At 47.7% G+C, this 25,517-nt stretch overlaps 1 long non-coding RNA gene across 1 annotated transcript; it reads left to right on the top strand.

Moving 5' to 3' along the window:
- The first annotated feature begins 1,108 nt into the window (after positions 1-1,108).
- On the top strand, positions 1,109-7,852 carry LOC110342837. Its single transcript, XR_002384999.2, has 3 exons — positions 1,109-1,804; positions 2,410-2,452; positions 7,689-7,852. It is a non-coding gene; the product is annotated as an uncharacterized LOC110342837 (long non-coding RNA).
- The last annotated feature ends 17,665 nt before the right edge of the window (positions 7,853-25,517 follow it).

Genomic DNA, 25,517 nt, shown 5'->3' with positions numbered 1-25,517 from the left:
TTTCTCCAGCCCTTCCATAACTTCAATGTTACTTATGTATAAGCTTTCTTAATCTTTAAACTTTGTTGTAAATGACATCCTTGGGTGGGAGCAGTCAGGGATGGTCGATTGTTCTTTTCCCGTATGTCTTCCCCCAAATCATCTTTTTTTTTCTTTTTTCGGGCCCTAAATAATTAACAAACAAACTCACTAGCTGTTTCATTCCGGCTCATACTTGAAGTTTTTCTTGTGGATCTGGCTTCATTGGAGTGGTGCTCCCAGATGGTCGCTGTGCCAGGACAGGGGCTGACAAATTTGAGTAGTCAGACAACCCCTGTGAATACTTTGATTCCGGGGTGACTCTCCTGAACCAAAATTATTCACAAAGGAGAAAGTGAGACCCCCTCCCCCATCAAAGGTATTCACAATGGAAGGCTTTGCATGAGGATTATGTGTTTGAACTCCAGGTTTGGAACGGGTCTGGACTGGTCTGTTCCCTACACTTCAATAGAATCTTTGGGGATTTTGTCCAGTCAAAACGATGATCAATAAAAGACTAAGTGTACTTTTTTAGATAAAGTCAGGGGATCACCTGGAGTTTGGGGGCTGGGCTAGCTACAGAGTGAGACCTTGTCTCACACACACACACACACACACACAAACAAACACACACACACACACAAACAAACACACACACACAAATAAATAGATAAAAATTTTAAAAAATCAGCCGGGCGTTGGTGGCACACGCCTTTAATCCCAGCACTCGGGAGGCAGAGGCAGGTGGATCTCTGTGAGTTCAAGACCAGCCTGGTCTACAAGAGCTAGTTCCAGGACAGCCTCCAAAGCCACAGAGAATCCTGTCTTGAAAAAACAAAACCAAAATATTTTTTAAAAAATCAATCAAATCTTAAAGCGATAACGCAGCATTGAAATAGATTTCTTTCTGGGCTGAAGACACAGCTCATTGGCAGAGAGCTTTTCCAGCATGCTCAAAGGCCTAAATTCGACCCCCACTCTCCAGGCAGTGGACAGAGAGAGGGGGGTGCAGAGAGAGAAGAGGGGAGGGGTTGGTTGGGGGAGAGAGAAACCTAATAGACAGGCCTGTAATCCTAACCCTGAAGGATTACCCAAGGCCGGTATGGGCTCTGTAGTTCCAAGCCAATTTGGGCTCATGGGACTCTGTTTCCAACAAAAGAAGTAACAAAAAGGAATACAAGAAGCTATATTTTTTGGGGGGGACACTATTCAGAGTTTAGAAAGATACCGTGAAGCGCGGGCAGGCAGGGTTTAGGGATTGGGCTTCCGGGGCCTGAAGAAGGAAAGAGAAAGCTGCCTGGAGCCGGCCGGGCCGCCTTGTGATGCAGATGCAGTCTCTCAGGAAACTGCCACCTGTGCTCCCTTGGGTCGGCGCCAAATGTCAGACCCCCCACCTCCTTTTCAGAGCAGAGCAGAGAAGTCCCCAGGGCTTTGGCTCATCGCCTTGCGGATGCAGATACTTGCAGATTTCTTTTACAAAAGGCAGCCTTTCTGAGGCACCCCCTGCCGCCAGCTTTGCAAAGTCTCTGAATAGGCAACTAGAAATTCGGTGACCAACGGAGACCTCCGAGCCCACAGTATTTTGTGTATGTGCTCAATGGCGACGACTAGTTATGGATACACAGTGGCTGTGACGTCCGCCAGCTCTGAGCTTCAGGAGCCTGGCCCCACAGTCACGTAGACCTTTGCCCATTGGGGTGGCAAGTACGCGACACTTTCCTGTGAAGCTGATCTTTAACAGAGAAGCATCCGTCAGGACTCCGCGGCTCTGTGCTAGGCCAAGCAGGTACACTTTTTGTTGTTACAGATGGATGGTGTCACCGGAAGCGTACGTGAGCGAGGTTCGGAAGTCCCCTTGGCAACCCAGAAAATGAGCCTTGCCTCGCTAGACAAAAGGCTCTACTACCCTCTACTGGCCCCAGGGTAACATGAACCACGATGGAGGAGGGGTGGGCTCGAGGGCGCGCCGAGTGGGGGAGGGGAGCTGAAGCGGCTGCGCAGATGCAAGCACATTGTACCTTGGTCTCTCAAATTCTACTGCCCCCCCTTCCCCGTTTCCCTGCTCTTTGTTAGTCAGAAGTCAAAAAAACAGCCAAACCTTTCACGCTCATGCATGCCCAGAGCAGGAATCCGGGGCGAATGCTCAAGCAGCAGGCTCCTTGTTTGCTGGAAATCCTTGGAGTGAACCCAGAAATGAACGCTATTGTCATAATTCGTGTGAACTGGGGAAAGGGAATGGTATGATGGTGGCTAGCGCACATCTGTAATCCCAACACTTCATGGGCAGGAGGTTCACCCTGGTTTTGAGGCCAGCCTGGACAACATAGCTAGTTTAAAAACAAAACACCGCCTGCCGTCTCTTACGATTCTCCTTTTGTCCCACTCCCCCAGGCTAAGGGACTACTGAATCCGGAGAAGTTAAGTTGGAGACACTGTGAGTATGACTTTAATGGGCCATTATGTTTCCATATATAGGAATTACTGGCCATCCTGGGACAGGAGTGACTTCCAAGAAATGTCTTCCTGCCCACCTGGTAGCGCACACTCTAGCAGCTGGGAAGTGGGTGGTGGAGGAGAAAAATCGGTTTCAAATGTGCAAAGCCGAGAGATGGTCGGTGGGAAATTATCCCATCGGTTAGCTATGAAACTGTGTGAGCAGGGACAGATAGATGGCTGGGGGGTTTAGAGTACTAATTGCTCTTCCCCAGGACTTGGTTCAATTCCTGGGCCACACATGGTGGCTGACAACTACCTGTAACTCCAGTTCCAGGGGATCCAGTGGCCTCTTCTGACCTCCTCAAGATCTGCACGCACAGAGTGCACACATACACATACAGGCAAAACACCCATCCACATAAGAAAAAGAAAAAGTTCGCCAGGTGGTGGTGGCGCACGCCTTTAATCCCAGCACCCGGGAGGCAGAGGCAGGCGGATCACTGTGAGTTCGAGGCCAGCCTGGTCTACAGAGAGAGTTCCAGGACACCCAGGGCTATACAGAAAAACCCTGTCTCAAAAAACAAAACAAAAACCTTGCTTTAACTTATTTGACCATGACGATTTGGATTGGTGGTCATTCTTCTGGAATCTTTGGGATTAACACTATCTCTACAGCCTTAGGTCTCACTATGTAACCCAAGATAGCCTGGATTTCACCATTGTCTTACCTCAGAGGCTTCTGAGGGCTGGGATTGCGTTGGTTATATTCTTTTTTGTTTTGTTTTGTTGTTTTTGTTTTTCGAGGCAGGGTTTCTCCATCCACCTGTCTCTGCCTCCCGAGTGCTGGGATTAAAGGTGAGCACCACCACTGCCCAGCTACAAGCTTTTTTTAAAAAATTTGTGTACAAGGCCTGCCTTCCCCCTCAGGCAGGTTTCATAAGGTCAGCCTTGGATCTGAGGAAGACAAGGTTTTTCTGGCTCAGGGGAAGGAGTTTCCAAATGGGGGGATTTAGCAGGCAAATAGGTGGTGGTACAGGAGCAGAACAAAAGTGTAACTAGTTAGTCATAAGGACCTTCTGAAACAGGCATGATTGCAAGCTGGTCATAACAAGGTAGTCATGGCAACAGGTGGTCATAGTAATCTTTTGAAACAAAGGGTGGGTTTCAACGTGGTCATAACAACTTTTGGGGGCAAAAGCACAATTGCCATTTCCTGGCACAGGCAGTACAGAACCATTTGTAGCTAAGGTTCCAAATGATTCACAGCTCAATCCTTGAGAAACAGAGGTTTAGTCATAAACAGGAATGTACCTAGTTCCTTTTTGTTATAAGATGGTTTTCAGGCCTAAGATGGAGGCAGGCTAGTTCATCAATGGTTGCAAAGGACCCAGGTTTAAGTCCCAGCACCCACATGGCACCTTTGACTCCAGTTTCAGGGAATCCATTGGTAGCAGGGACACACATACACATAAAACAAAAATTAAACAAACAAATCCCTAACACAAAGGGTTAGGAAACATTCCTTCCAGAAGGGGTAGGAAACTTGGAAGGTGAACACACTGCACATGCTGAGAAAGCTAAAACTTGCAAGGTTCTAGAAGGCCTTCCTGCCTCAGCATTTATTGATTGATTGATTGATTGATTGATTGATTGATTGATTTTTCAAGACAGGATTTCTCTGTGGCTTTGGAGACTGTCCTGGAACTAGCTCTTGTAGACCAGGCTGGTCTCGAACTCACAGAGATCCCCTTGCCTCTGCCTCCCAAGTGCTGGGATTAAAGGCGAGCCCCACTAATGCCCGGCCTGCCTCAGCTTTTAGGAGCCGTCAACTGCTGTGGGCTGGATAACTCTGACCGGTTGCCAAAGGACAATCTCTCAGACCTATCCAATTGTCCAATTGTGCAGAGACCTTCAGGGCTACACCTTTCAGGAGTTGTCACTCGTGTTGGGGAGTGCTTTTCTGTAATACAGCTACTTTTGAGTCACCCCTGCTCCTGTAAGTAACCCATTACCCTCCTGTTATCCCCCAGTAAAAGTCTTTAGTTCATCAAGCTGGGCTCTGGTGCAATAGTTACTTTGGTCTTCCATGGGTTCCCTGTCTAGAGAGTGTGTGTGTGTGTGTGTGTGTGTGTGTGTGTGTGTGTGTGTGTGTGTGGTTTCCCCAGGAGAAGTCTCTCACACAACACAAGTCAACAATACAATAGATATAATAGCAACTGGCCATGCAATGAAATTCTCATATTCTCACTCTCTGTGTTTCTGTCTCTCTCTCTGTCTCTGTCGTCTGTCTCTGTTTCTGTCTCTCTCTCTGTCTCTCTCTCTCTTTCTCTCTGTCGTCTGTCTCTGTCTCTGTCTGTCTCTCTGTCTCTGTCTCTCTCTGTGTCTCTGTCTCTGTCTCTGTCTCTCTCTCTCTTTGTGGTAGTGAGACAGAGTCTTGCTATGTAGTCCTGGCTAAACTTGAACTTGTGGCAGTACTGGCTCTGCCTCCCTAGTGTGCTTATACCTAACTTTCTTTCGTTCTTTTCTCCTTTCCTTTGATTTTTGGGGACAGTTTTTCCTCTTTTTTCTTTTCTTTCTTTTTGAAAACTTACATCTATTTCCTTTGGGCGAATGTGCACCATGCCATAGAGCCAGCTGGTAGGGGTCAGAGGGCAACTTGGCAGGTAGGTTCTCGGCTTCTACCATGTGACTCCTGGGCACTGAGCGCAGCTTGCCCCACCTGCTGAGCCATCTTGCCAGCCTCATACTTTCTCTTCTCCTCACACAAGGTCTTGCTGCTTAACCCAGGCCAGCCTGCTGCCAGAGATCTGCCCGCTCCACACTCCCACACTTGAGGAGTTTGCAAATATTTCTGTAACTTGTCCAAAGAGACTACATTTAAAAAATGAATTGTGACAATTGGATTTTTTTGATCACACCAAAACAAGGTGTGTGTGTGTGTGTGTGTGTGTGTGTGTGTGTGTGTGTGTGTGAGAGAGAGAGGGGGGGAGGGGTCTTCCTATGTAGTCACGCTGAACTCCCAGAGATCCACCTACCTCTGAGAACTAAAGGCATGCACCACCACTCCCTGCAAAGAACACCAGTTTAAATAGAGGTAATATATATAGGCCTCTTGGGTTGTTTAATAGTTTAGCCGATAGAAGAATGGAAAAATTTTCATTTCATAGTGATTTGATTAAAATATTGACATTGACAAAATAGCGGAACTCCCATGAGACACCTCTACAGCAAGGTCAAGTCAAACTGGTAAAGGAATATTGATAATTTGGTCCCTGGGGTGTGGCTCTAGTTTAGTGGTGGAACACTAGACTGTTATGCAGGAGACAGAGTCCATGTGCAGTACTGCAAAAGATCAGTCCTTGAATTCGGACCTTGTTTTGTTTTGTTTGAAGCAGAATGTCCTGCAGTTTAAGCTGGCCCTGATGTCCTGATCCTCTACTTTCGCCGTGCTGGTGTCCTAAGCATGCACATCCATGCACTGTTTTATGTGGTGCGGGATGGAACCAGGCACTCCACCAACTGAGTCAGATAACCAGCCTTTTCAGCCATTTTTTAAGACATGTATCTCTTCTGCCCCCCCATATCTCTGTGTGCATATGCAAACGTTTAAATGCACAAACATGCCACAGCAGGAGTCAGTCTTCTCCCTCCACCACGCGGATTCCGGGAGCAAACTCAGGAGGTTGTCAGGTTTGGCAGCTTGTTTTGTTTCCAGACAGGGTTTTTCAGTGTAACAGCCCTGACCGTGCTGGCACTGACTCTGTAGACCAGGCTGGCCTCGAACTCACAGAGATCCGCCTGCCTCTGCCTCTCGAGTGCTGGGATTAAAGGCATGCACCACCACCACCCGGCGATCTATCCTTTCTTTAAACACACCCCTCTCCAAAACCCATCAGAAGTTCTCAGCCTATAAGCCTCTCACTCACGTGCATCCATTGGACTGAATTCTAACATCAAAATACTACAACAATGACGCCTCCAAGACTTCTTAGGCTTCTCCAGAATCTTTGCTGGCAACATCCATGTTTGAAAGTTTCCCCCTGAGTTAGAGCTGGAGAGGTGGCCCAGTGGTTAAGAGGGCTTCCTGATCTTCCAGGACCTGAGTTCAGTTCCCAGCACCCACATCAGGTGTCTCACAACCTCCTGCCTACAGCTCCATTTCCAAAGGATCAGATGACCTCTCCCAGGGACCTGCATGCTCCTTGGACACACATACAGCACATAAATAAAAACAATTAAAAACAAGCCTCTTTTTGCGGCAGAGTTGCTATGAAACAATCCTGTACACTGTGAAGATGTGTTGCTCTCATTGTTAATAAAAAGCTGATTGGCCAATAGCTGAGCAGAAGGTATAGGCAGGATAGCCAGACAGAGGATGTTGGGAGGAAGGACAGATTCTCAGGAGTTTTGGGAGACCCAGAGATAAGTAAGATGAATGTGCCCTGTTGAGAGAAGGTACAGCCATGTGACAGAATGTAGATAAGAAATATGGGTTAATTTTTTAAAAAGATGTATTATGTTCTGACTGCGTGTACGTCTGCAGGCCAGAGGAGGGCACCAGATCTCATTACAGATGGTTGTGAGCCACCATGTGGTTACTGGGGATCAAACTCAGGACCACTTGGGAGAGCAGGCAGTGCTCTTAATCACTGAGCCATCTCTCTAAGCCCAAGTACAGGTTAATTTCAAGAGAGTTAGCTAGTAACAAGCCTCAGCTATTGGCCAATCATTTGTAATTAATATTAAGCCTCTTTGTGGTTACTGGGGAGTGGGCTGTTGGGACAAAAAAAATCTGCCTACACAAGGTCTCATATGGAATCCTGGCTGGCCTGAAAGCCACACCAGGCTGGCCTCGAACTCACAGAGATCTGCCTGCCTCTGCCTCTTGAGTGCTGGGATTAAAGGCATGCATCACCACCACCTGACTTTTTATCTTATTTTTTAAAGGCTTGCCAGGAGCAATTGTTATATAAACTTTAAAGCTGACAAGAGCCCATGCAAACAGCCCATTCAGCCTTCCCCCACAGGAAGACAGCTTAGAGAAAGAATATCCTGTGGTAACTGAGTGAACTCCTAATAGAAGAACCTGGGCTCACAGGAACAGCTGAGAGCAATCTGCAGTTAGATTACTTAACACCCCTTCTTCCTGCAATTAGGTTATTTAGCAACCCCTCACCCTGTGACTTTACCCTACTGACACCTTGCTTATCTCCATCTCCATTCCTGCTGCTCAGCATCAGTGGTGCTCTGTGACTATCAACAACCCTCAGTCTGTGACTAAGAAAAATCCTTGGTACAAGACCAACAACACTCCTTGGTTCGGTTACCAGACAACGACCCCCCCATTCCCTCCCTAACCGCACCTAAGGAAAATAAAACCTCACGGCTTGATTGGAAAGTCTGTCTTGCTGTCCATCTCTCATGTCTCTTGTCCCTTTCATTCCAGGTTCCGGGCTCAACCCTCGTAGTGCCCTGCTGACCAGGGCAGACTTGGTTTTTTTTTTTTTTTTTGGTTTTTCGAGACAGGGTTTCTCTGTATTGTTTTTTGGACCATGTCCTGGAACTCACTCGGTAGACCAGGCTGGTCTCGAACTCAGAGATCTGCCTACCTCTGCCTCACGAGTGCTGGGATTAAAGGCGTGCGCCACCACCGCCTGGGTAGACTTGCTTATTTTTACAGCTGGGCATGGTGATACACACTTATGATCCCAGCACTCGGGAGGCAGAGGCAAACAGATCTCTGAGTTCTAGGCCAGTCTAATCTTTAGAGTGAGTTCTAGGACAGACAAAGCTACACAGAGAAACTCTGTAAAGATTTATTTTACATGTGCTTTGCCTGTGAACCATGTGTTCTTGGTTCCCTGTGGAGGACAGAAGAGGGAGTCAGATTCCCTGTAGCTGGGGGGGAACTGGAGTTCCAGATGATTATGAGCTGCCATGTGAATCCTAGAAATCAAACTCATGTCTTCATCACTGTGCCAGCACTATTATTATTATTTGTCCCGCGCTACCGTCTCGCCAGCAAGAACGACGCGGCACACTTAGGATCCTTCTGCAGAACAGCTTTAATGCGTCTTGAGAGGGAGAGCATAAGCTTACAGACCCGGGGAGCAAAAAGCCCAACCCTTATATAGCTCAGCAGTCCCCGCCTCGGACGTGTCATCTCCTGACTGGCTCCTGCTCGTCAGCCCATATGACGCCACGGGAGAGGCAGAGAGTAAGGGATAGAAAAGTAGCAGGCACGTGCGCACCAAGGTTGTTTACTCCAACTGACAACAGATGTCGGCGCCATCTTGTAACGGAGAATGTGGGGGCGGCTCCCCACATCTCCCCCTTTTTGTTTTAATAGCAAACAGGCTCTCCCAGGACATTAGAGGGTAGAGACAGTGATTGAACTTCCCAAAGAACAAAATTAGTGAGACGTGTACGAAACCTATCCCTAGATTCATCAAAATCCGGGATGCTTCCGACCTGTCCTCTGCCTTTTTCTGGGAAAAGGGAAAAAATACAGCAGGTAACCCTTATGCAGGACAACATGTCTCTCAGAGGAAAATATCTCTCTGTGCGATGCCTTTGCTCAACACCCCTCTTGGGAGGCCAGACTAAACACTCTACCCTGTGCAATGAACCTAAGTTCCGGGTGTGCAGGAGCTGTTCAGTCGGCAGCCTATTGCTTAAGCATAGTCAACCAGATATCGGTTGACGCCCCTTGCTCGAGCGCAGCCAGTGCTTGTGCTATGACCATCTTATCTCTTTTGTTTTGGGTTCTGAGCTTGCAGACCAGCCAGAGAATAAACACTATTCCGCAGCATAGGACTGCTCCAAACAATCCCACCCTCACCCATTCTTTGAAATATGAAACAGCTGAAGAAATCCACGAAGACAATCCCTCCATGAAGGACAGGTCAACTCAAATTCATAGGTCCAATTCATTGCAATTAGTGCCATCAATGTCAAGTTGTTCCTCTTTGTCACGGAAATATGTCTCGCCATCCTTTTGTTCCATAACGGTTCTGGTGAGTCGTTCTGGGACCCAAAAGGGATTTTCTTCATTCTGTGGAAAAACACAAACAGCTCCCCTGGATCTTATTAGAATAGGATCCGGGCCTTTCCATTCATTAGTTAGCACATCTTTCCATTTTACAAATTCTTTGGGTCTTTGCAGATCCGAGCAATGCCTTGTTGCTGCATTTTGACCCTTATCATCCAGATTTTAAAAAATTCATAGTAAACAATGCCATGGCAATAGCCACTCTTGGTGTTGGGGGCAACTCCTTCATATTCCCCCTTTTTTGTTTTATTAGGTAAGACTTAAGTGTGGGATGTGCTCGCTCCACGATGCCTTGTCCCTGAGGATTGTAGGGCAGGCCTGTATACAGTATGTGTGACTTGCATTTGTGCAAGCTTCCAGTTCCTGAAAAGGGTATAAGCCTTCTCCCCTTTTTTGTTTATCTTCTAATGTCCCTCTTGGGGACTGTAAGGGCTCCCCCTTATCCTTAAATTTACCGGGGGGGTTATCTTTCTTAGTTACAACCGGTTTCTTTTTACGTGCACCTAACCTCTCACTACGCTTGGTTTCTGATATGCTAGACGATATGCTAGACGGATTGAGAGGAGCCATGATAAAAATAAACACCTGCGGCTCAAATGAAACAAAAGTAACGACCGCGCGCAGCTCTTTTATCTACAAGAGACTAAAGCACACAGTCAGGCACTGCCGCTATTCCTAACAATTGTAACGATGTAACAATTGTAACAGAGGCTCCAATCCAAAGTCCCAGAATAGCATACCTCTCCGAGCGTAGTTACCTGCAGTTCTGAATCCTCCTTGAATCCAAGGGGTCTCCGATGGTGCTGACGATGATGAGGTCTGAGTTCCCGGGTTTCGGCACCAGATGTCCCGCGCTACCGTCTCGCCAGCAAGAACGACGCGGCACACTTAGGATCCTTCTGCAGAACAGCTTTAATGCGTCTTGAGAGGGAGAGCATAAGCTTACAGACCCGGGGAGCAAAAAGCCCAACCCTTATATAGCTCAGCAGTCCCCGCCTCGGACGTGTCATCTCCTGACTGGCTCCTGCTCGTCAGCCCATATGACGCCACGGGAGAGGCAGAGAGTAAGGGATAGAAAAGTAGCAGGCACGTGCGCACCAAGGTTGTTTACTCCAACTGACAACAGATGTCAGCGCCATCTTGTAACGGAGAATGTGGGGGCGGCTCCCCACAATTATTATTTTGAATTTTGCTTATTTATATTTTATAGATGGGTGCTTTGCGTGCATACCTGCATGCCAGAAGAGGGCATCAGGTCCTATGGTGTGAGCCACCATGCAGATGCTAGGAACTGAATTCAGGACAATCAAGCTGTCAGCACTTTTTTTTTCCATCTTGATGGTTGTTAGCATTTCTTCTCTGAGGGACACAAAAACAACATCTACCCCTTCTCCAAGGCTCTCAGGTACAAACTGATGTGGGATGCTACCAAAGTTCATCCTGGCAATCAATGAATTTATTACACTTACTGAGCAGTAGGTGAGGGGTTACAGACAACCACAATGGAAGGACTGCATCCTATATAGATGATGATGACTCCATCATGGGTTGTAGATGGAGGTCGGTTCTCTAGTCCTTCCCCATCTGCATCCTCTACCCCCTCCCTGAGACACCATGCAATTAGGGTAGAATTGCATACAACTGGTTAGGAAGAGTGGATAGCAAGGTGAGGGCCCTCTAGCCCTACCTGCCCTTCCTGTGAGGGAACTGCAACAGTTGCCAACAAGCCCAGATGATCTGATGAAGATGGTGGCAGTTTGGCTCAGAAGACACCCCTTTACAACCCTGAGACAGGATCCTACTATGTAGTCCTGGCTGAACTAGAACTCACTATGTAGACCAGGCTAGCCTTAAACCTGTAGTGATCCCTCTGCCTCCACATCCCTGTTTAGTCAGCATCTGTGCCTACAGCTCAGTTCCCTGGTCCTCCTGGGAGCAATGAGTTCCTTTGACACACCCTGGCTGGCTACGATGGTCTTCAAGAGCCTACTGGCGGCCTCCATTAATGGCACCCTCCGAACCCCTGTGCTGCTTACTGGGATTCGTGGGCCGATGGCCACATGAGCCAATAGCTGCGAGGTTGGCCTTTACTATGGAGATGTTGTCCAGGAATTTATAAGGCGCCCACTCCTTTATTGACATTGAAGCCCTGCCTCCATAATGATAGAGGTTTGGAGAAGGCTAGGGAGAGGCAGGACAGTGGGGAATTGTTACGTCTGCTGCGCGGCCTGTGTCCGAGAACGTGCGGAGGGTGTCGGGGATTGACAACACAGAGACTCGTTCAACGATATAAAGAAAACTTTAAACAGGCTCCAAAAAGGTTCAAGAAAACCTCCTAAGAAAGGCTCCCACCAGAGAAGCTTCTGCTCTCTCCTCTCCCCTGGCTGGTTCTGCTCTGACCCCAGAGGTGGATGTGTGTGGGTTTTGAAGGTGCAGTTAGTCTTTGGACAAGGTCGAGGTCAGGGCGGTTTCTGTGGGAAGGCCTTTTCCAGGAACTTATTGTATCGTTTTTAGTAAACATGTTTTTACTAAACATTGTCTTACAGCTGCCTACTCCCAGGCAGAAGGGGAAGTGGGTCTCTGCTCAAGGTCTGGTGTTCCCACAGGGAATTCATAGTAAGGATATCTGTCCAGCACTTGGGACGCTGAGGCAGGAGTTTGAGATAGCTAGACCCCGTGTCACAAAAATAAACCAAAGCAACAAACAAAAGGAAACTTGCTCAAAGGGAGGAGAGTCTTCGGTGGCTGGCTCCTAGTAGGTGGTTTCTAAACTCTTATGAGATGGGGCCCAGTAAAGGGGAATTCATCCCCGTAGGCCTCAGGCCATGCCAGAGAGTCTAGCCATCAGATTCACTTATGGGGAGGGCATTGTGTTATATTGGGTGTCAACTCAATCGCCACTGGGTGAGCAACACCATGCCTGGGGCTGTTGGCCCAGGTACTACACTTTGCAGAATGGAGCCTGCTCCTGTATCTATAAATATAGGTGGCAGAGACCCTGTTTTGGCAATGAGGATGGTGTCAGGCTGAGGCAGATGGAGGGTGGAAAGTTCTAGACCGACATGGCTATACAGTGAGTTAGAGACAAGCCTGGGCTACAAGAGACCCTGTCTGTCTCAAAAAAAAAAAAATCACCCCTGCTGTATTGGTCAGAGTTCACTAGAGGAACAGAACCAATAGAATGAATCTATACATATAAATAAAAAGATGGTTTGTAGAAGGACTTATAGACTGTGGAGACTGTGGTCTGGGTGGTCCAACAGTGGCTGTCTCCGGACTGAAAGACCAAGAATCCAGTAGTTGACTGAACATCTCAGCTGGTCTTTAATATATGCCAGAATCTGGAAGAAGGAGGTTCTGAAGCCAGAGAAGTAATGCCTTAGCATCATGACAGATGAACGTGCCAACAAATGTGAGGGCAGCAGCAAAAAGCAAAAGCTTCCTTCTTCCATGTCCTTTTCTGTGACACTGCCAGCTGTTCTCTGACCTCCACACACAGGTGCTCGTATATGTGTCCTCCCTCCAAATCAGGTACACCCAAATAATAATAATAATAAACGGTAAACAATCAGAAGGAAAGAAATCAACAAAAGGACTCTGTGGGTCCTGGGTTCAAATTCAGGTTGTCAGGCTTGGTGACAATTTTCTTCTCACCAGCTCTATCATTTTTTTCTTCTTCTTCTTCTTCTTTTTTTTTTTTTAGTTTTACAAGACAGGGTTTCCCCGTGGTTCTGGAGGCTGTCCTGGAACTCACTATGGAGACCAGGCTGGCCTTGAACTCACGGAGATCCGCCTGCCTCTGCCTCCCGGGAGCTGGGATTAAAGGCATGTGCCACCAACACCCGGCTTTTTTCCCATTTTTTGAGAATGTCATAGATGTGTACAATGAAACATGATCATATCTAACCCCATTCCCTCTCTCCAAATTTCTTCCCCCACATTGTCTTCCCAACTTCATATGTTCCTTTTGGTTTTTGCTAACACACTAAGACCAGTTAGCACTGCCCACATGTGCATGGGTGTATGGTTGTCCACTGGGGCATGGACCACTATCAGTGCTCACATCCTCAATAAAGCATGACTCAGAGATGGCTTAAGTGTTCTAGAGCACTTGCTCTTGCAGGGGACCTGGGTTCCATCTCCGGCACCACTCGGCAGCTCACACCCATCAGTGAGTCCAGTTGCTGAGGGTCCAACACCGTCTTCTAGCCTCTGTGGGCATAAACATATGTGTAGGAAAAACACTCATACATTCAAAAGAAATAATATTTGTTTAGTTTTTGTTTTTCAAAACAGGGTTTCTCTATGTAGCCCTGGCTGTCCTGGAACTCACTCTATAGACCAGGCTGGCCTCGAACTCACAGAGATCCAGCTGCCTCTGCCTCCCATGTGCCTGGCAAATTTTATTTTGTTTCTAAAGAGGAGGCTAAAAATAATGTACACAAGATCCCTGGAGTAGGCATGTCCACCAGCTTCAGAGGGCACAGCAGAGAAACCAAAACCATCACCACCAACAACAACAACAAAAAGAAAGAAAGGAAGGAAGGAAGGAAGAGAGAGAGAGAGAGAGAGAGAGAGAGAGAGAGAAAGAAAGAAAGAAAGAAAGAAAGAAAGAAAGAAAGAAAGAAAGAAAGAAAACCAACTCTACTAGATTGGCCTCTTACCTCCATTCATATGCCAAGGCACACAGGCCCCTTTATCATGCACACACACAATAAACAAACAAACAAAAGGAAGAATTGACAAATTCCCTAAATAGAATTTCTATCATTGCCAACTGTAGGTAGATGATAAAAATTATGGAACATTTACTGGCATTAAGATTTTCCTAGACTGGGGGCTGGAGAGATGGCTCAGAGGTTAAGAGCACTGATTGCTCTTCCAGGGGTCCTGAGTTCAATTCCCAGCAACCACATGGTGGCTCACAACCATCTACAATTCAACCTGGTGCCCTCTTCTGGCATGTAGGCAGAACACTGTATATGTAATAAATAAATAAATCTTTTTTAAAAAAAAGATTTTCCTAGCTGGTCAGGCAGCAGTGGCACGTGCCTTTTGTCCCAGCACTCGGGAGGCAGAGGTAGGTAGATCTCTGTGAGTTCTAGGCAAGTATGGTATAAAGAACTACTTCTAGGACAGGTTCCAAAACTACACAGAGAAATCCCATCTCAAAAAACAAAACAAAAAAGGATTTTCTTAGCCTGGTGTGGTGGATACCTATCTTTAATCTCAGGACCAAGAAACAGGAGGATCTCTGCGAGTTCGAGGCCAGTCTGGTCTACAAAGTGAGTTCCATGACAGTCAGGGCTATGTAGAGAGATCTCTCTCAAAAAAGTCAAACAAAGGAAAAGAAAAACATTTTCTTGATGGTGAGTATCAAGCATTCAGAGTGTTCCTCATTAAAAAGTCTAGATCGGGGCCAGGCGTTGGTGGCACACGCCTTTGATCCCAGCACTCGGGAGACAGAGGCAGGTGGATCTCTGTGAGTTCGAGGCCAGCCTGGTCTACAAAGTGAGTTCCAGGACAGCCTCCAAAGCTACAGAGAAACCCTGTCTCGAAAAAAAACCAAAAAAAGAAAAAAAAAAGTCTAGATGGGGCTGGAGAGATGGCTCAGAGGTTAAGAGCACTGCCTGTTTTCCAAAGGTCCTGAGTTCAATTCCCTGCAACTCTATGGTGGCTCACAACCATCAGTAATGAGATCTGGTGCCCTCTTCTGGCCCACAGGCATACATGCAGGCAGAACATAATAAATAATCTTAAAAAAAAGTCTAGGCCGGGAGGTGGTGGCACATGCCTCTAATCCCAGCACTAGGGAGGCAGAGGCAGAGATCTGTGAGTTCGAGGCCAGCCTGGTCTACAGAGCAAGTTCCAGGACAGCCTCCAAAGCAATACATTGAAACCCTGTCTTGAAATCCACCCCTTCCCCCAAAAGAAGTAATGTTGATGGAAACAAGCCTCAGTACACCTCCTACAATGTGTCTCCCTCCCAGTTCCTCCCGTGTAGACCTGAGGTCTCTTCTGCTGTCCTCCCCAGGCTGGACTGACTTCCTGTGGCCAGCAGAAGGGAGCCCCATCAACAGGAAGCTTGATTTTTTTTTTTTTTGTGGTTTTTTCGAGACAGGGTTTCTCTGTGGCTTTGGAGGCTGTCCTGGAACTCGCTCTGTAGTCCAGGCTGGTCTCGAACTCACAGAGATCCGCCTGCCTCTGCCTCCCAAGTGCTGGAATTAAAGGCGTGCGCCACCAACGCCCAGCTGGAAGCTTGATTCTTTGGTGTGGATTCTCTTAGAAAAGTTTGGTTACTATATAAGAAAGCCCAGGGTGTGGCTGTCAGCGGAGAGTACCCCTGGCTCCTCCCAGTGAGGCTATCCTGCATAGCTCCACAGGGATCCCAGTCAAAACGGGGCTGTAACTCAGTTGGTCGAGTGACAGGCCTAGCTTGAGCAAAGTCCTGCCTTGGGTTTAACCCCCAGCACCCCATAAACCATATGTGGTGGCCCACACTTGTAATCCCAATTTGGGAAGGCAGAGGGATCAGAAATTCAAGATGAGGCGCTAGAGCCATAGCTCAAGTTAGTATACTGTTTGTCTCATAGCATGAGAACTTAAGTTTAATCACCCACAGGAAAAGCTAGGAGACGAACATAGGAACTAATTATTGAGTTCTAGGTTCATCGAGAGACACTGTCTGAAATGAGGCAGAGGACGGAGAGCTGGCACAGCAGTTAGGAGCACTGGCTGCTTTTGCAAGAGATCTGGGTTCAGTTGGGCACTGCTGGCACACGCATGTAGGCACTCAGGAGGCAGGGGCAGGCGGATCTCTGTGAGTTTGAGACCAGCCTGGTCCACAAAGCTACACAGAGAAACCCTGTCTCAAAAAAAAAAAAACAAAAAAAATATTTTTATTTTATGTTCATTTGCATGTATGTCTGTGTGAGGGTGTCGAATCCTCTGTAACTACAGTTGTAGACAGTTATGACCTGCCATGTGGGTGCTGGGAATTGAATCTGTGTCTTCTGGAAGAGCAGACAGTGCTCTTAACCACTGAGCCATCTCTCCAGTCCATTAGTCCATTAACCTCTTTTTTTTGTTTGTTTTGTTTTTTGTTTTTTCAAGACAGGGTTTCTCTGTGGTTTTGAAGGCTGTCCTGGAACTCACTTTGTAGACCAGACTGGTCTTGAACTCACAGAGATCCACCTGCCTCTGCCTCCCAAGTGCTGGGATTAAAAGCGAGCGCCACCAACACCTGCCTTAAACCTCTTTTTTAAAAAAGGGAGGTAATTGAAAGAGTCTATGAGGAAACTTTAGATACACACTTTAGGCACCAGGGACACTAAGGCAAAAGGATTTCAAGTCTCAAAAGATGAAGGCTAGCCTGGGTTACAGGGCCAAATTTGTTTCAAAGAAACAAAAGAAAAAATAAAAAGGAGTTTGATATTTAACACATTTCCTAAGTGTTCAATTGTCTTCACAAAAAATGAAATACATTCTCCCCCATGAGGCCCACATTTTTATGTCCACAATACTTTTCAGGTCTCCCTGGCGTTCATACAAATAGTTTTCAGAGTGACTATTTTGACATGTTTTCTATTGCTGTGATAGCCATCTTGACTGAAAGCAACTTTGGGAAGAACAGTTTTATTTCAAAATTGTATGGTTTACAGTTCATAACTGAGGGAGGCCAGGCAGGCACCTGGAGGCGGGAACTGAAGCCGAGAACACGGAGGGTGCTGCCTGTGATCTCATGGCGTGCTAATTTTGCTTGTTTATAACACCCAGAACCACCTGTGCACGGGTGGCCACACACGGTGGGCTGGGCCCTTGCACATCAGCCATTAATCAGGAAGAGGCCCCCACAGACTTGCGTCCAGGCCCGACTGATGGAGACATTTCTACAACGACAGTCTGTCTTCTCAGATGCCTCCAGCTTGTGTCGGCTTGTCAAAAAATTAACCAGCAGAGTGACCTGAGGCTAACCCTGGAGAGCTCTGTCCACCTTATATATCTGAAAACATGACTTAATGTAGTTCCACACCCGGGTTAGGCAGTTTCCCAACATGGTAGGGACTTCCGGTCTCCAGTTCCAGGTGTCCGTGACTGGGTTGTGGTATGTATGTGTTAAAATGTCTTGTCTTGCAAAACAAAAACAAAAAACAAAAACTTTGCCTTGGGGTCTGGAGAATGGTTCAGCAGTTAAGAACACTGACAGAAAGTGTGGGGTGGGGGTGGGGAGCTGAGGGGGTTGGGAGGTAGGAAGTGGTGGGGGCAGAGGGTGTGGTGCACACCTTTAATCCCAGCACTCAGGGGGCAGAGGCAGGTGGATGTCAGTGATGCCCGTCTGGTCTACAGAGCGAGTTCCAGGTCAGCCAGAGCTGACACACAGACAAACCCTGTCCTCTCTCGAAAAACCAAACCAAACAAACAAACAAAAAACAAATGAAACAACAACAGCAATTATAACAAAACACTGGCTGCTCTTCCGTAGGACCCAGGTTCGATTCCCAGCACCCACATGGCAGCTTACAGCTGTCTGTAACCCCACTTCCGTGGCAAAACACCAATGTACATAAAAAATAAGAATAAAATTTTAAAAATCATTTTTAAAAAAGTGTCACCTTAAATGCTAGCGACTGTTGTTAAAATGTCTAGGTTTACCCAGTAAGGAGACACAAACTGTGACTCTACGATCCCACATGGAGTTTATTGGTGGACGGGGAGGGAAAAGGGGGTGAGAGGTAACAACCCGTGCAGAGCAGAGAGAGAGATGAGAGAGAGAGAGGAGAGAGAGATGTGAGAGAGAGAGAGAGAGAGAGGGAGGGAGGGAGAGTAAAAGAATGAGTGTAAGAGAGCGTAAGCAGCCGGGCGGTGGTGGCGCATGCCTTTAATCCCAGCATTCGGGAGGCAGAGGCAGGCGGATCTCTGAGTTCGAGACCAGCCTGGTCTACAGAGTGAGTTCCAGGAAAGGCTCCAAAACCACAGAGAAACCCTGTCTCGAAAAACCAAAAAAAAAAAAAAAAAAAAAAAAAAAAAGAAAGAAAGAAAAAAGAAAAGAAAAGAAAAAAAAGAAAGCGTAAGCAGGCAGGGGTCAGTCCTTTAAAGGGGTCCTTTGCACCTGCGTGGTTCTCATAGAGCTCTGGGCTGGCCAGAGTGCTGCCTGAGTGCATCCTGCCAGGTAACAGGGCTAGCCAGAGTGTTGCCTGAATCTTTAATGGACACCTTGTCTACGCTGTCTGGTCTTACTATGGGCCTGCTCTAGTTGCTCACTGTGCAAATCCCAGGCCTGCCTGAAGGTTGACTATGGTTTTCTGCTTGAATGACTAGACTTTTCTCATGGGGACCACAGACCAAGTGTGTACCTGGATCATAAACTCTACCTCACTCCTCAGGGGTGGGGAAAAAAAACTCCTGGAGGCCAGATCAGATCGCCCTGTGACATCTCTGTATTCTTCCAGCAGTGACCCAGGCAATGTGGAGTCTAGGAAGGGCGAACTCTGCCCCTCCCAGTGGCCTCTGGGTTTCCATCACAACTGACTGGAAATGGCACCCAGTGGCAAGGGGGATGCCCCGTGTGCACCTATGAACCGAGGGACACTTTTCAGAGAGGCCGCAGCCTAGGGCACCCCTACCCCCTCCACAAGAACCGCATGTAGAACCTGAGTGGCGATGGCGAATGGATCCCTTCTCTTTGGAGTGTGTGCAAAGGCTGGATTCGAGTTTTCAGGCCTCCGAGCCACTCTCAATCAGGAAATCCATTCCTTCCAGAAGCCTGGAGTGGAGGAGAGAGGGGCGGGGGCACGCTGGAAGAGGAAGGGGAGGAACAGAGCAGAGCATGCCTGGTAGTCTAGGAAGGAACATCCTGGTCTGCCCTGTCACAAAAGATTCCTCTCCACAGGGACATGTGTTCTGGTTCTGCAGTCCGCGTGCAGGAAGGCCGAGCAGAAATGCAGGCAGGCCAGTAATGAAATAAACTACCGCAAGGCGGTAAGGAGAGGGGAGAGGAGAGCTTGCTGCTTCTTATGTAAGAGTGAGCAGGGAGGCCGGCTGGCCGCTAGCTTTCGCTGCTCCATCCCGGCTCCCAGCTCCTAGGAGAGAAGACAGGGCAGAACGCAGGCAGAGTCCGGCCTGCAGCTACCCCGTGGCACTCCTGCAAGTCCCCAGAACCGCACAGGCCAGAGATGTTCACTTCCCGGGGTCCCTGGCCTCAGCTCGGATCTCTCCCCTCAGTGGAAGCAGAGACAGGTCAATATCTTAACGCTTAGGGCCACTGATGTCGCCTTGCTCAGGATTTGGATCTGGGAGAGGGGAAGAAAAGGTGTTGTTCCGGAAGAGCCAGAGGTGAAGTGACAGGGGGAAGATTGGGGCTGATACAGGGGAGGGGCGGGAGGAAAGAAAGGGGGCCGGCCCACCGTAGGCTCCTCCCACTGTCCTCAGCAATTCATAGATACCTCAACCCAGAACAGGGACCTCCTTCCTTCCTTCCACTTCCTGCCTGCCATGTGTCTTCCAAGCCAAGCTGGCTTCCTCGTTTTCCTGTGTTTGCAAGGAAAGTAAGCCTGAGGTAGAGACTTCAGTCAGCTCCCTGCAGGGCAGCAGCCCCCACCCCAGAGGGATTTTTGCTACTTCAGTTTGACCCATGTTGTCATTTCAGTCACTCAAATCCAGCGCTTACAATGGGGTCCCTATTGGTGGTGTACTTTGTGTGTATGCAGTCAAATTTGTGTCATGTTTTCCTCATGATGCAGAGCAGGAGCCCTGCTCCTCTATGTTGGCCCTGTGCTCTGCTTTATTCAAACGGTGTGTGTGTGTGTGTGTGTGTGTGTGTGTGTGTGTGTGTGTGTGTGTGTGTGTAGCCCCGACTGCTGGGGTTAACGATGTGCACCACTGTGCTCGGCTGTGTATTTGTGTGTGTGTGTGTCTGTGTGTGTGATGACCTTGAGTTCCGAAGCTTCCAGTCTCTGCTTCCCAATACTGGGATTGTAGGCATGCAGCCTTGCTCAACCATTTATCCCTTTTGTCGCTATAGTCTTGCCATTTCCAGAATGTCCTGGACTCTGCTCTGGCTTGTTATGTAGCTTTTCTGACTTGGCTGTGTTCACTTTGCAGCTCGTTTCGCTTTTATGGAAAACATTTCCTGTTTATATTCTTTCTCTCATTTAATATACACAATGAATAACAGCTTTCAATTAAGGGAAAAGCTGGCTTCAGTCTTGTGAGTAAACAGAATCAAATACCCTTGAGGACAAAAAGAAAGCAGTATTTACTGACAGCAGTGGGGCAGATCCCTGGTGTTGCTGACATTTGGGGTCCAGTCTGTGAATGATTCAGTACCTGCGTTTTCTCCTGCAAGGATTCTGAAGTCCCATGCAGGGTGCCAAGGAATGGCTGTGAGTTTCCCCAAGCGCTCCCACTCCTGCCCTGCCTCCAATAGGCAGCGTGGTCCATCTTCAGTCAGGTACCCAGTGGTACTGTGGGGCAGGGGCAAAACCATCCCTGAGTCCTCTTTCCAGGGCTCCTGCCAACATTCATGGCCTTCTTGTTTCTGAAGAGGTCATCAACATTGCACCGCTGGTAGGCACTTAAGCCTGGCGCTCTCGACAGCATCTGCCATCAGCCCCAAGAGCAACAGGAGTGGCACTTTAAATGAGAGTGGTCACTCTGGAATCATGGGGGTTTAGTTTAAGGACGCCTGTAGATACCAGAAGCCTCAGATGCTTACTCCTTAGTATTTGCAGAGGACACACACATCTCTTCCCATGTGCTCTGTGAGACAGGGTTTGACCTTGAATTTATTGTGTAGTCAAGGTTAGCCTTGAACTCCGGATTTTCCTGCCTCTGACTCGGGGTGCTTGGATTACAGGTGTGCACCACCACGATCTGCTTCTGCACACTGTAGGTGTGTCATCTCTAGAAGACTTCATTGCAAAGGCCCAATGCAAAGGAAACACTGTGGAGGGTCTGGAGAGATGATCTCATGTAGCCCAGGCTGGCCTTGAATGCCTGATCTTCCTGCCTCTATACCTCCCAAGTACTAGGCTTAGAGGTATGTGCCACCGGCCACCAATCCTGGCAATCTTCTAAGTGTTCTTTTTGTTTGTTTCTTTGTTTGTTTGTTTTTTCCCCTTCGAGACATGGTTTCTCTGCGCAACAGTCCTGGCTATCCTGTAGACCAGGCTGGCCTTGAACCCAGAGATCTGCCTGCCTCTGTCTCCCGAGTGCTGGGACTAAAGGCATGCGCCACCAATGCCCGGCTATTTATCTATCTATTTATTTATTTATTTATTTATTTATTTATTTATTTATTTATTATGTATACGGTGTTCTGCCTGCATGCATTCTGCACACCAGAAGAGGGCACCAGATTGCATTATACATGGTTGTGAGCCATCGTGTGGTGCTGGGAATTGAATCTAGGTCTTCTGGAAGAACAGCCAATGCTCTTAACCTCTGAGTCATCTCTTGAGCCCTAGTCCTCTCCTTTTACATTTACTTGGATTCCAGATCAAATTCAGGTCACCTGGCATATCTGGCAAGAGCTTTTATGGCTTGAGCCATCTCTACTCTCATCTATCTATCTATCTATCTATTTGCCATCCTTTTTTTTTTTTTTTTTTGGCTTTTCGAGACAGGGTTTCTCTGTATTGTTTTGGAGGCTGTCCTGGAACTCACTCTGCAGACCAGGCTGCCCTTGAACTCACAGAGATCCGCCTGCCTCTGCCTCCCGAGTGCTGGGATCAAAGGCATGCACCACCACCGCCGCCCACTCATCCCTCCATTTTTAATGGATATGTATGTTGTAGCCCAGGCTAGCCTCCAACATGGTGTATAGTTGCTGAGCTGAGGATGCCTTCAAACTTTGAAGCCTCCTGTTTCTACCTCCCAAGTGCTGTGATTACTAGACGTGTCACTACACCTGGCTTCACCAGTTTTTATGCTTTTGTTTTAAAGTTTATTCGTCACTTGGGAGGCAGAGGCAGAGGCAGGTGGATTTCTGTGTGTTTGAGGCCAGCCTGGTCTACAGAGTGAGTTCTAGGACAGCCAGGACTGTTTCACAGAGAAACCCTGCCTGGAAAACCAAAAGCAAAACAAACAAACAAAACAAAACAAAAAACCCCAAACAAAACCAAAAACAAAACAAACAAAAAACCCACAAGGTTATTTGTATTGATTTGCCTGCGTGTATCCCTGTACACCAGAAGAGGGCACCAGATCTCATTACAGATGGTTGTGAGCCATCATGTGGTTGCTGGGTATGGAACTCAGGACCTCTAGAAGAGCAGAGCGCCCAGTGCTCTTAACTTCTGGGCCATCTCTACAGCCTAGCTTCATCAATTTTTTCTTGAGACAGGGTTTCTCTGTGTAGCCCTGGCTGTCCTAGAACTCACTGTGTAGACCAGGCTGGCCTCAAACACAGAGATCCACCTGCCTCTGCCTCCTGACTGTTGGGATTAAAGGCCTGTGATACCAATGTCCCGCTCTAAGTGTGCCATTTTAATTAGCATTGTTTGGTCTGGCAGTACAGTGGTTAACTACTTGTCTAGCATGCATGAATCCCAGGATTATTGGATCTCAGCAATATACACACTCTCACACACGCCTGTCCTAAAATTGTCTTCATACATCTCAACAGCCCTGCTATTTTTTTTTTTTTTTTTTTTTTTGGTTTTTCGAGACAGGGTTTCTCTGTATTGTTTTGGAGGCTGTCCTGGAACTTGCTTTGTAGACCAGGCTGGCCTCGAACTCACAGAGATCCGCCTGCCTCTGCCTCACGAGTGCTGGGATTAAAGGCATGCGCCCCCAACGCCCGGCCCTGCTATTCTTTTCTTGAGATACTGGTTAACGTGCTTCATATCACATGATCCATTTGGGAGACAGAGTCAGCTCAAGTGGTTTACTCAGGAGGCAAATGACTATGAGTCTTATTTAACAAAATGCAAAGTCAGGGGGCTACAGACATGACTCAGTGGATAAGAACATTGACTGCTCTTCCAGAGGACCTGGGTTCAATTCCCAGCACCTACATGGCAGCTCACAACTGTCTGTAATTCCAAGATCTGACACCCTCATGCAGGCAAAATGCCAATGCAAGCACATAAAATAAAAATAAATTAAAAGAAAAGATACAAAGTCAGTGCAGCAAACTTGAGGGCAGCAGGTGGTAGCATGCACTTTCAGTCCCAGCAAAGAAGACAGAGACAGGAGGATCTCTGTGAGTTTTAGGCCAGCCAGGATTACGTAGTAAGACCTTTTTTTACATACACACAAAAAATTACAATAATAATAAAAATAAAGAACGAAACTTGAATACCAGGTGGTGGTGGCGCACGCCTTTAATCCCAGCACTTGAGATGCAAAACCAGGTGGCTCTCTGTGAGTACAGAGTGAGTTCCAGGACAGCCAGGACTGTTACACAGAGAAACCTTGTCTCGAAAACAAAAGTATGAAACCTGAGGCCACAGAATGTAGGAAAGGTTCCCAAGAGCAAGAGTCCCCAAGCTCAGTGGGAGCAGGAGAACAGCTGGGTGCAGAAGCCACAGCTTGCCTGAACCATGGAGGTCTTCATGACTCCCTAATCTGGGCTGGCCAGCGCCCTGCAGTATCCATATTTGCCAGAGACTTTGTCCCAAGCGCAGAGCATCTTGGCCTGAAGCTGTGATTGTTGCAAAGCTGTCATTTGCTCAGAGCCCTGGCTTCCTGAGCAGCAGGATCAGACAGCTCACTAGACTAGGTGTCTGTGGCTTCTCCAAAATGTAGCCAGACACCAAACATCATTCTCTCTCTCTCTCTCTCTCTCTCTCTCTCTCTCTCTCCTTCGTCAGTGCTGACAATGGAACTTCAGGTTGGACATGGTAACAGACACCTACTTGGGAGCCCATAGTGATTCCATCTTTGTGTATTTGTTTTTGTTTAGCCATTTTGGGGGAGGGGTTCGAGGAAGGGTTTCTCTGTGGCTTTGGCCTGCCTCTGCCTCCTGAGTGCTGGGATTAAAGGCGTGTGCCACCACTGCCCAGCTTGTTTGGCCTTTTTTTAAAGTCTACTTTTTAAAAATAACTTATTATTTTTGCTGGACATTGGTGGCGCACGCCTTTTATCCCAGCACTTGGGAGGCAGAGGCCGACGGATCTCTGTGAGTTCGAGACCAGCCTGGTCTACAGAGCGAGTTCCAGGACAGCCTCCAAAGCAATACAGAGAAACCCTGTCTCGAAAATGCCAAAAAAAAGAAGAAAAAAGAAAAAATTGCTTATTATTTTTCTTTTGTGTGCATTGGTATGAATGTGTCAGATGCCCTGGAACCAGAGTTACAGTTTTAAACTGCCATGTAGTTGCTGGGAATTGAACCTGAAGAGCCCCAACAGTTAGCCCCCAAATAGTTGGAAAATTACTAAGCTGTCCTGTCCTTGGATGTGAGCAGCTACACTTAAACATCTTCCTCTGGTGGTCCTCAACGACTTGAAAATGTTCCCCAGACCTCAGTCCTCAAGGTTCCAGGCTGGTCACAAAGTTCAGCCAGGGCATAGATGTTGCCTAAGACAGATAACGAGCCTGTCAGCCAGACAGCCACAAGCGTGCGTGATTCATGAAGGTCTGGCACCAACTTCCAAACTCTCCTTATAGCCCCACCACCCCATTTGTGTTTTTTTTTTTTCCGAGACAGGGTTTCTCTGTGGCTTTAGAGGCTGTCTTGGAACTAGCTCTTAACCAAACTGGCCTAGAACTCACAGAGATCCACCTGCCTCTGCTTCCTGAGTGCTGGGATTAAAGGCGTGCGCCACCAATGCCCAACTCCCATTTGCGGTTTTAGGCTTAAAAAACTTGCTGTAATTTCTGCTCAGGGTTTGGGGTTCACTCCTTCCTAAGGCTGCTGAACCCTGGTGCGCCGGCTTAATAAAAAAATCCTCTTTGCAAAAAAAAATCCTCTTTGCAGCAAACTTTGGCTCCTGGTGGTCTTTGGGGCGAGGGTTCTTAGAGAAAGACTGCAGGGTCTTTCAAACCAGGACCTCTGGAAGAGCAGTCAGTA

This window comes from Mesocricetus auratus, unplaced genomic scaffold (genome assembly GCF_017639785.1).
Source record: "Mesocricetus auratus isolate SY011 unplaced genomic scaffold, BCM_Maur_2.0 Super-Scaffold_100033, whole genome shotgun sequence".
NCBI lineage: Eukaryota > Metazoa > Chordata > Mammalia > Rodentia > Cricetidae > Mesocricetus > Mesocricetus auratus.
The sequence above is the reverse complement of the archived record's forward strand: the minus strand, read 5'-3'. Positions and strand labels throughout refer to the sequence as shown.